We start from the raw sequence: 11,220 nt of genomic DNA, 5'->3' as shown, positions 1-11,220 counted from the left end.
AAACATCAAACTCTCTTTTAATCGAGATCCTGTCAAATATCCAACTGTCTCTTTTAATCTAGATCCTGTCAAACATCAAACTCTCTTTTAATCGAGATCCTGTCAAATATCCAACTGTCTCTTTTAATCTAGACTGTCAAACTTCCAACTGTCTCTTTTAATCTAGATACTGTCAAATATCCAACTTTCTCTTTTAATCTATATACTGTCAAACTTCCAACTGTCTCTTTTAATCTAGATACTGTCAAACATCCAACTGTCTCTTTTAATCTAGACTGTCAAATATCCAACTTTCTCTTTTAATCTAGATACTGTCAAACTTCCAACTGTCTCTTTTAATCTAGATACTGTCAAACATCCAACTGTCTCTTTTAATCTAGATACTGTCAAACATCAAACTCTCTTTTAATCTAGACACTGTCAAACATCCAACTGTCTCTTTTAATCTAGATCCTGTCAAATGTCACGTTCTGACCTTTATTTCCGTTGTTTTGTATTTATTTAGTATGGTCAGGGCATGAGTTGGGTGGGCAGTCTATGTTTGTTTTTCTATGTTTTGGGGCATTTCTATGTTTTCGGCCTAGTATGGTTCTCAATCAGAGGCAGGTGTCATTAGTTGTCTCTGATTGAGAATCATACTTAGGTAGCCTGGGTTGCACTGTTTGTTTGTGGGTGATTGTCTATGTTAGTGGCTTGTGTCAGCACAGGTCTCATTTTTGTAGCTTCACGGTCGTATTTGGTTTATTGTTTTCGTTACTCTTTTGCATAGTGTTCAGTCTTTCTTTATTAAATATTCACCATGGACACTTACCACGCCGCATATTGGTCCTCTGATCCTTCTCGCCTCTCCTCTTCAGACGAAGAGGAGGACGATCGTGACAGAATCACCCACCAACCAAGGACCAAGCGGCGTGGTAGAAAACAGCGACGACAGCAGCAGCAGCAGCGGCAGCAACAACAACAGCGGCCGGCTTCACAGGACTACACAACTTGGGAGGAGATAGACAGATGGGCCATCGACCCAGGGAGAGTGCCGGAGCCCGCCTGGGATTCGATGGAGCAGTGCAAGGAAGGTTACAGGAGAATGAGGTTGGCGAAGGCAGCACGGCAGTGCGACAGGTACGAGAGACAGCCCCAAATTTTTTTGGGGGGGGGGCACACGAGGGGTGGAGCTAAGCCAGGTAGCAGACCTGCGCTCACTCCTCGTGCTTATTATAAGCAGCAAGAGACTGGGCAGGCACCGTGTTATGCGGTTAAGCGCACGGTGTCGCCAGTACGTGTCCATAGCCCGGTGCGCTATAGGACAGCCCCCCGAGAGTGTCATGCGAGTGCGGGCATCGAGCCAGGGCGTATGGTGCCTGCTCAGCGGGTCTGGTCGCCGGTACGCAGTTTTGGCCCAGGGTATCCTGCGCCGGCTCTGCGTGCTGTGTCTCCGGGGCGCTGGGAGGGTGCAGTGCGTCCTCTGCCCGCGCTCCGCTCGTACCGGGCGACTGTGGGAATGGAGCCGAAGGGAGAGGTGCGTGTAGTAAGCACTAGATCTCCCGTGCTTACCCACAGCCCGGTTCAACCTGTGCCTGCACTCTGGACGGTCCGGGCTAGAGTGGTTATCCAGCCTGGGGAAGTGGTGCCAAGGTTGCGCACCAGAGCTCCAGTGCTCCCCCACAGCCCGGTCTTTCAGGTGCCTCCTCTTAACCCCAAGCCTCCTGAAGGTCTTCCCAGCCTGGTGGTTCCTGTGGCAGCCCCACGCACCAGGCTGTCTCTCTGTCTCCTCCCTGCAGGTGGTCCTGTCTGTCCGGCGCCGCTGCCGGAGTCTCCCGCCTGTCCGGCGCCGCTGCCGGAGTCTCCCGCCTGTCCGGCGCCGCTGCCGGAGTCTCCCGCCTGTCCGGCGCCGCTGCCGGCGTCTCCCGCCTGTCCGGCGCCTCTGCCGGAGTCTCCCGCCTGTCCGGCGCCTCTGCCGGAGTCTCCCGCCTGTCCGGCGCCTCTGCCGGAGTCTCCCGCCTGTCCGGCGCCTCTGCCGGAGTCTCCCGCCTGTCCGGCGCCTCTGCCGGAGTCTCCCGCCTGTCCGGCGCCTCTGCCGGAGTCTCCCGCCTGTCCGGCGCCTCTGCCGGAGCCTCCCGCCTGTCCGGCGCCTCTGCCGGCGCCTCCCGCCTGTCCGGAGCCTCCCGCCTGTCCGGCGCCTCTGCCGGAGCCTCCCGCCTGTCCGGCGCCTCTGCCGGAGCCTCCCGCCTGTCCGGCGCCTCCCGCCTGTCCGGCGCCGCTGCCGGAGCCTCCCGCCTGTCCGGCGCCGCTGCCGGAGCCTCCCGCCTGTCCGGCGCCGCTGCCGGAGCCTCCCGCCTGTCCGGCGCCGCTGCCGGAGCCTTCCGCCTGTCCGGCGCCGCTGCCGGAGCCCCTCTGCCCAGAGCAGCTGTCTCTCTGTCCCGAGCAGCTGTCTCTCTGTCCCGAGCAGCTGTCTCTCTGTCCCGAGCAGCTGTCTCTCTGTCCCGAGCAGCTGTCCCTCTGTCCCGAGCAGCTGTCCCTCTGTCCCGAGCAGCTGTCCCTCTGTCCCGAGCAGCTGTCCCTCTGTCCCGAGCTGCCCCTCTGTCCAGTGGGGTCATTGAGAGGGGTGGTCATGCTGAGAGAGCCACGGAGGCGGACAATAAGGCGGACTAAGACAATGATGAGGTGGGGTCCGCGTCCCGCGCCAGAGCCGCCACCGCGGACAGACGCCCACCCAGACCCTCCCCTATAGGTCAAGGTTTTGCGGCCGGAGTCCGCACCTTTGGGGGGGGGTACTGTCACGTTCTGACCTTTATTTCCGTTGTTTTGTATTTATTTAGTATGGTCAGGGCGTGAGTTGGGTGGGCAGTCTATGTTAGTTTTTCTATGTTTTGGGGCATTTCTATGTTTTCGGCCTAGTATGGTTCTCAATCAGAGGCAGGTGTCATTAGTTGTCTCTGATTGAGAATCATACTTAGGTAGCCTGGGTTGCACTGTTTGTTTGTGGGTGATTGTCTATGTTAGTGGCTTGTGTCAGCACAGGTCTCATTTTTGTAGCTTCACGGTCGTATTTGGTTTATTGTTTTCGTTACTCTTTTGCATAGTGTTCAGTCTTTCTTTATTAAATATTCACCATGGACACTTACCACGCCGCATATTGGTCCTCTGATCCTTCTCGCCTCCTCTTCAGACGAAGAGGAGGACGATCGTGACATCAAACATCAAACTCTCTTTTAATCTAGATCCTGTCAAACATCAAACTCTCTTTTAATCGAGATCCTGTCAAATATCCAACTGTCTCTTTTAATCTAGATCCTGTCAAACATCAAACTCTCTTTTAATCGAGATCCTGTCAAATATCCAACTGTCTCTTTTAATCTAGATCCTGTCAAACATCAAACTCTCTTTTAATCGAGATCCTGTCAAATATCCAACTGTCTCTTTTAATCTGTTCCATTCAAAAAGCATGCAATTTGTCACATGCTTCGTAAACAATTGTCACGACTTCCACCGAAGTTGTTCCCTCTCCTTGTTTGGGCGGCGTTTGGCGGTCGACGTCACCGAAACATGTTTTATTTTTCCTTTTGTTTTGTGTGTTTACACACCTGGTTCCCATCTCATAATTATGTTCATTATTTAACCCTCTGGTTTCTCTTTCTGTTTTGTGAGTGATTGTCTTTTGTGTGTTGGAGTTCGAGTCCTGTTTTGTCCTTGTTTTGTAGCGGGATTTTTGTTACGTTCTTGGATTGAGTAAATAAAGTGTTTTTTTTACTCTTACCTGTGTCCTGCGCCTGACTCCTTCGCTATCTTCTAGATAGACTCTGACAGAATCACGCACCATATACATGGAGTCAGCAGGTGCAGCCAGCCCTCCGCTTCAAATGGAGGAGCGCGTTCAGCAGCACACGACCATGCTGCAGAGTCTGGGTTCAGCCATAGATCGCGTGCTGCAAACCATGGGCCGATGGGGGAGAGGGTTTTTTCCTGTGATCTCTGTGTCGTCTCCTCAGGTTCCACAAATACCTACCATGATGTCCGCCTCTCCATCATCAGGATCCGGTGGGATTCAGCTCTCGCTCCTGAGGGCGTATGATGGGACAGCTGCCGGGAGTCAGGGGTTCCTACTCCAGCTGGAGCTCTACCTGGCATCTGTCCGGCCAGCTCCTTCGGGATGCGAGAGAGTGAGCGCCCTTATCTCCTGTCTGACCGGTAAAGCGCTGGAATGGGCCAACGCCATCTGGGGCAGGGAAGGTCAGACGTTGGATGACTATGAGGAGTTCGCCCGCCGTTTCCGGGCGGTATTCGATCATCCCCCGGAGGAGAGAGCGGGGGGAACGCCTATTTCATCTACGTCAGGGGATGAGGAGCGCTCGAGATTTTGCGCTGGACTTTAGAACTCTGGCGGCCGGCGTGGGATGGAATGAGCGGGCCCTGATCGATCACAGGTGTAGTTTACGCGAGGACGTTCATAGGGAGCTAGCCTGCAGGGACACCACCCTTAACCTTGACCAGCTGGTGGACTTATCGATCCGGTTGGACAACCTGTTGGCCTCCCGCGGACGTCCTGATCGGGGTCCGTCAGTTCCATCCCCCAGCGCTCCTGATCCAATGCCTATGGAGTTGGGAGGCGCTGCAACGAGGGGGACCAGATGGGGGACCATTCCCTGCACTAACTGTGGCCGCAGAGGGCACACTGCTGAACGCATATACTGTAAAGCCATCCCCGCCCTCCTTTTGGAAAATCTGACCACGACTCCATTTTGTTGCTCCCAGCCTATAGACAGAAACTAAAACAGGAAGCGCCAGTGCTCTGGTCTGTTCAATGCTTGTCCGACCAATCGGATTCCACGCTTCAAGATTGCTTCGAACACGTGGACTGGGATATTGTTCCAAATAGCGTTGGACAATAACATAGATTAAAACGCTGATTCGGTGAGCAAGTTTATTAGCAAGTGCATCGGTGATGTTGTACTCACAGCGTCTATTAAAACATTCCCCAACCAGAAACTGTGGATTGATAGCAGCATTCGCGCAAAACTGAAAGCGCGAACCATTGCTTTTAATCAGGGCAAGGTGACCGGAAACATGACCGAATACAAACAGTGTACCTATTCCCGCCGCAAGGTAATCAAACAAGATAATCAAATCAAATCAAATGTATTTATATAGCCCTTCGTACATCAGCTGATATCTCAAAGTGCTGTACAGAAACTAAGCCTAAAACCCCAAACAGCAAGCAATGCAGGTGTAGAAGCACAGTGGCTAGGAAAAACTCCCTAGAAAGGCCAAAACCTAGGAAGAAACCTAGAGAGGAACTAGGCTATGTGGGGTGGCCAGTCCTCTTCTGGCTGTGCCGGGTGGAGATTATAACAGAACATGGCCAAGATGTTCAAATTTTCATAAATGACCAGCATGGTCAAATAATAAATAGGTCGAACAGTTGAAACTGGAGCAGTAGCACGACCAGGTGGACTGGGGACAGCAAGGAGTCGTCATGTCAGGTAGTCCTGAGGCATGGTCCTAGGGCTCAGGTCCTCCAAGAGAGAGAAAGAAAGAGAGAATTAGAGAGCACACTTAAATTCACACAGGACACCGAATAGGACAGGAGAAGTACTCCAGATATAACAAACTGACCCTAGCCCCCCGACACATAAACTACTGCAGCAAAAATACTGGAGGCTGAGACAGGAGGGGTCAGGAGACACTGTGGCCCCATCCGAGGACACCCCCGGACAGGGCCAAACAGGAAGGATATAACCCCACCCACTTTGCCAAAGAACAGCCCCCACACCACTAGAGGGATATCTTCAACCACCAACTTACCATCCTGAGACAAGGCCGAGTATAGCCCACAAAGATCTCCACCACGGCACAACCCAAGGGGAAACAACATCTCCACCCCGCTGATCTTCAACACTGGGGCCCCACAAGGGTGCGTTCTCAGCCCTCTCCTGTACTCCCTGTTCACCCATGAATGCGTGGCCATGCACGCCTCCAACTCAATCATCAAGTTTGCAGACGACACTACAGTGGTAGGCTTGATTACGAACAACGACGAGACGGCCTACAAGGAGGAGGTGAGGGCCCTTAGAGTGTGGTGTCAGGAAAATAACCTCACACTCAATGTCAACAAAACAAAGGAGATGAGCGTGGACTCCAGGAAACAGGAAGCAGCCCCCTATCCACATCGACGGGACAGTAGCGGAGAAGGTGGAAAGTTTTAAGTTCCTCGGCGTACACATCATTGGCAAACTGAAATGGTCCACCCACACAGACAGCGTGATGAAGAAGGCACAGCAGCGCCTCTTCAACCTCAGGAGGCTGAGGGCATCACAATCGAGAGCATCCTGTCGGCTGTATCACAGCCTGGTACGGCAACTTCTCCGCCCACAACCGTAAGGCTCTGCAGAGGGTAGTGAGGTCTGCACAACGCATCACCGGGGGCAAACTACCTACCCTTCAGGACACCTACACCACCCGATGTCACAGGAAGGCCAAAAATATCATCAAGGACAACAACCACCCAAGCTACTCCCTGTTCACCTCACTATCATCCAGAAGGCGAGGTCAGTACAGGTGCATCAAAGCGGGGACAGAGAGACTGAAAAACAGATTCTATCTCAAGGCCATCAGACTGTTAAACAGCCATCACTAACATTAAGTGGCTGTTGAAAACATACTGACTCATCTCTAGCCACTTTAATAATTAAAAGATTGATGTAATAAATGCATCACTAGCCACTTTAAACAATGCCACTTTATATAAGGTTTACATACCTTACATTACTCATTTCATATGTATATACTGTAGTCTATACCATCTACTGCATCTTGCCTATGCCGTTAGGCCATCGCGCATTCATATATTTTTATTTGTATGTACAGATTCTCATTCCTTCCTTTACACTTGTGTGTATAAGGTAGTTGTTGTGAAATTGCTAGGTTAGATTACTTGCTAGATATTACTGCATGGTCGGAACTAGAAGCACAAGCATTTCGCTACACTCGCATTAACATCTGCATGTGTATGTGACAAATAAAATGTGATTTGATTTTAATTTGAGTTTGAAGGTAGGCCTTGAAATACATCCACAGGTACACCTCCAATTGACTCAAATGATGTCAATTAGCCTATCAGAAGCTTCTAAAGCCATGATATCATTTTCTGGAATTTTCCAAGCTGTTTAAAGGCACAGTCATTTTAGTGTATGTAAACTTCTGACCCACTGAAATTGTGACACAGTGAATTATAAGTTAAATAATCTGTGTGTAAACAATTGTTGGAAAAATGACTTGTGTCATGCACAAAGTACATGTCCTATCCGACTTGCCAAAACTATAGTTTGTTAACAAGAAATTTGTGGAGTGGTTGAAAAACAAGTTTTAATGACACCATCCTAAGTGTATGTAAACTTCCAACTTGAACTGTACACACAATACCCCATAACGACAAAGCAAAAAACAAGTTTTTAGAAATTCTGCGGCATTGAAAGTCCCCAAGAACACAGTGGCCTCCATCATGCTTAAATGGAAGAAGATTGGAACCACCAACAGTCCTCCTAGAGCTGGCCTAGAGCTGGACAAACTGAGCAATCAGGGAAGAAGGGCCTTTGTCAGGGAGGTGACCAAGAACACAATGGTCACTCTGATAAAGTTTTATTGGACAGACTCCTCAGAGGAGGAAGGGGAGGACCATCCTCCTCAGTGAATTTCATAAAAATTTAAATGGGAAAACATTGGAAAAACTACACTAAATATATTCAAGTCACCAAATGATTGATTAAAACACACTGTTTTGCAATGGTCTACAGTAACCTCAACAGCACTCTGTAGGATAGCACCATGGTGTTGCCGGAGGACAGCTAGCTTCCGTTCTCCTCTTGGTACATTGACTCCAATACAAAACCTAGGAGGCTCTTGGTTTTACCCCCTTCCATAGACTTACACAGTAATTATGACTACTTCCGGAGGATGTCCTCCAACCTATCAGAGCTCTTGCAGCATGAACTGACATGTTGTCCACCCAATCAAAGATTTTGAGAATGAATCTAGTAATGAAAGCTAAGCTACAGCTAGCTAACACTGCAGCACATAAAATGTGGTGAGTAGTTGACTCAAAGAGAAAGACAATAGTTAAACAGTATTGAAAAATGAAGGAGAAGTGAGAGAGGGAGAGAGACGTTGTCATTTTTTCACTTACTTAGCTAGCAAATGCAGCTGGCTAGTTTAGTTACACAAACATCCGGCACAAACAGAGAGATTCTATGTTAGCTAGTTAGCTATGACTATCCAACACATCACTGGAACTCTTCCAAGTCAAGTTAAGCTTTTGGTTTGACTATTTTATTGCCACCGGGGCCTGCCGGTGTAACTGCTTACTGACTATACACTGTAACGTTACTGCATGATTGTAGTGGGTTACCTAACACATTAGTTCCAAATCAAATAATCAAATCAAATTAAATTGGTCACATATACATTGTTAGCAGATGTTATTGTGAGTGTAGCTAAATGCTTGTGGTTCTAGTTCCGAGGAACTTTCCACCTTCTCCACTGCTGTCCCGTCGATGTGGATAGGGGGTGGTGCTCCCTCTGTGGTTTCCTGAAGACCACGATCATCTCCTTTGTTTTGTTGACTTTGAGTGAGAGGTTGTCTTCCTGACACCACACTCCGAGTGCCCTCACCTCTTCCCTGTATGCTGTCTCGTTGTTGTTGGTGATCAAGCCTACTACTGTTGTGTCGTCTGCAAACTTGATGATCGAGTTGGAGGCGTGCATGGCCACGCAGTTGTTGTGTCTTGGCTATCATTATGACCCAAAGGGGCAAGTCATGACACAGTCATGGGTGGCCAGGGTGTACAGGAAGGGGTTGAGCATGCACACGTGGGGTCCCAGTGTTGAGGATCAGCGAAGTGGAGATGTTGTTTCCTACCATCACCACCTAGGGGTGGCCCGTCAGGAAGTCCAAGACCCAATCGTACAGGGATGGGTTGAGACCCAGGGCCTCAAGCTTAATGATGAGCTTGGAGGGTACTAGGGTGTTGAATGCAGAGCTGTAGTCAATGAACAGAATTCTTACCTAGGTATTCCTCTTGTCCAGATGGGATAGAGCAGTGTGTAGTGTGATGGCGATTGAATCGTCTTTGGACCTATTGTGGCGGAACACAAATTGCAGTGGGGCTAGGGTGACAGGTAAGTTGGAGGTGATATGATCCTTGACTAGTCTCTCAAAGCACTTCATGATGACCGAAGTAGGTGCTAGTCCTTCAGTTCAGTTATCTTTGCCTTCTTGGGTACAGGAACAATGCTGGCCATCTTGAAGCATGTGGGGAGAGCAGACTGGGATAGGGAGAGATTGAATATGTCTGTAAACACACCAGCCAGCTGGTCTGCGCATGCTCTGAGGACGCAGCTAGGGATGCCGTCTGGGCTGGCAGTCTTGCGAGGGTTAACACGTTTAAACGTCTTACTCACGGCCACGGAGAAGGAGAGCCCACAGTCCTTGGTAGCAGATTGTGTCATTGGCAGTGTGTTATCCTCAAAGCTGGCAAATAAGGTGTTTAATTTGTCTGGAAGCAAGACGTTGGTGTCCCCCGGATATATGGTTTCCAGTTTGCATAGAGTCCAGTGGAGTTTCTTGAGGGCCGTCTTGGTATGGGCTGAGGGGGGATATACACGGCTGTGACAATAACAGACGAGAATTCTCTTGGGAGATAACATGGTCGGCATTTTATTGTGAAGAATTCTAGGCCTGGTTGAACAGAAGGACTTGAGGTCCTGTATGTTGTTACAATTACACAATGAGTCGTTAATCATGAAACATACACCCCGCCCTTCTTCTTCCTGGAGAGTTGTTTATTTCTGTTGGCGCGACATACAAAGAATCCCGGTGGCTGTATCAACTCCGACAACTTGTCCCCAGAGAGCCATGTTTCTGTGAAACAGAGTATGTTACAATCCCCGATGTCTCTCTGGAAAGCAATCCTTGCCCTAATTTCGTCTACCTTGTTATCTAGAGACTGGACATTAGCGAGTAATATACTTGTAAGTGGTGGGTGGTGTGCGTACCTCCGAAGTCTGACCAGAAGGCCGCTCTGTCTACCTCTTCTGCGACAATGTTGTTTTGGGTCAGCCTCTGGAATCAGTTTGAATGCCTTAGGTGGTTCGAACAAAGGATCCTCTTCAGGCAAGTTGTATTTCTGGTCGTAGTGCTGGTAAGTTGACGTCGCTCTGATATCCAATAGTTCTTCCCGGCTGTATGTAATAACACTTAAGATTTTCTGGGCTAACAATGTAAGAAATTATTCAATAAAAAAACTAAATACAGCATAGTTTCCTAAAGACTAAAAGTCAGGTGACCTCCTGTGGGCGCAATCTTACTATGTTGACTAGGACGTTACTTTAGAACTAATATGGGGACAATGATGTAGGCTGTGTATGGCGGTTATGACATGGTTTGAAAAGGTTTTTGCTCCTGGTCACATACTGTTACATCTGCGCCTGCCACACCCTCTATTGCTCATCCTGTGTCTCCCTAACCTGCCGCCACTCCCCCAGTGCTCTCTCCCTCTTTCTCTCTGTGTGTGTTTGTGTGTGATTGTGTGATTGTGTCGGTGGAGACAGGTGTGCTGGAGGCAGAGCAGATCCCCACCAGCTGCAACCTGTTCCATAATCAAGAACTCTACAAATACTCAGCCCTGCCACTTCCACGCTGCCAGATTGTAAGCTCTGCTCAGTCAATCTGCATTTTTTGCCGTTTGTTCCTGCATAGATCCCATTTTTGTGTCGTGCCTGTTTTCCCTTGACTGGCGCTGTTTTCCTCTCCGTTACAGTTCTGTCCACTCTGACTCTGGTCCCTGTCTCCAGTCCCACGTCTTGGCAGTCTTGCTACCCTGTTCTGGACCCCCCACTCTACTGCTTCCATGGATTCCTCTCTGGACCTGCTTACCCAGCCCCAACTCCTCTTGCTCCAGCCTCGGCACCTGGCTCCCTGCAACCCGCCCACACTTTCCCTGGCCTGCACCCTTCTTAACCGTTTTTCAATAAATACCTTAGTTACCTTATCCCAGTCTCCTCGTCTGAGTCTGCTCTTGGGTTCACCTGCTCCTAATAACACATACAGTTGATGTGTTGTTCATTGAAGTCCACAGACAAAGGGAAAAGGTGAGAGGAGAGTGCATAGAGGCGAGAAGGAATACAACGTGGCTGCTATGAAATTGAACCGTGTTTATGTGTGATCAGGGG

This window comes from Oncorhynchus mykiss, chromosome 19 (assembly GCF_057628025.1).
Source record: "Oncorhynchus mykiss isolate SJ-2025 chromosome 19, ASM5762802v1, whole genome shotgun sequence".
Classification (NCBI taxonomy): Eukaryota; Metazoa; Chordata; class Actinopteri; order Salmoniformes; family Salmonidae; genus Oncorhynchus; species Oncorhynchus mykiss.
The sequence above is the reverse complement of the archived record's forward strand: the minus strand, read 5'-3'. Positions refer to the sequence as shown.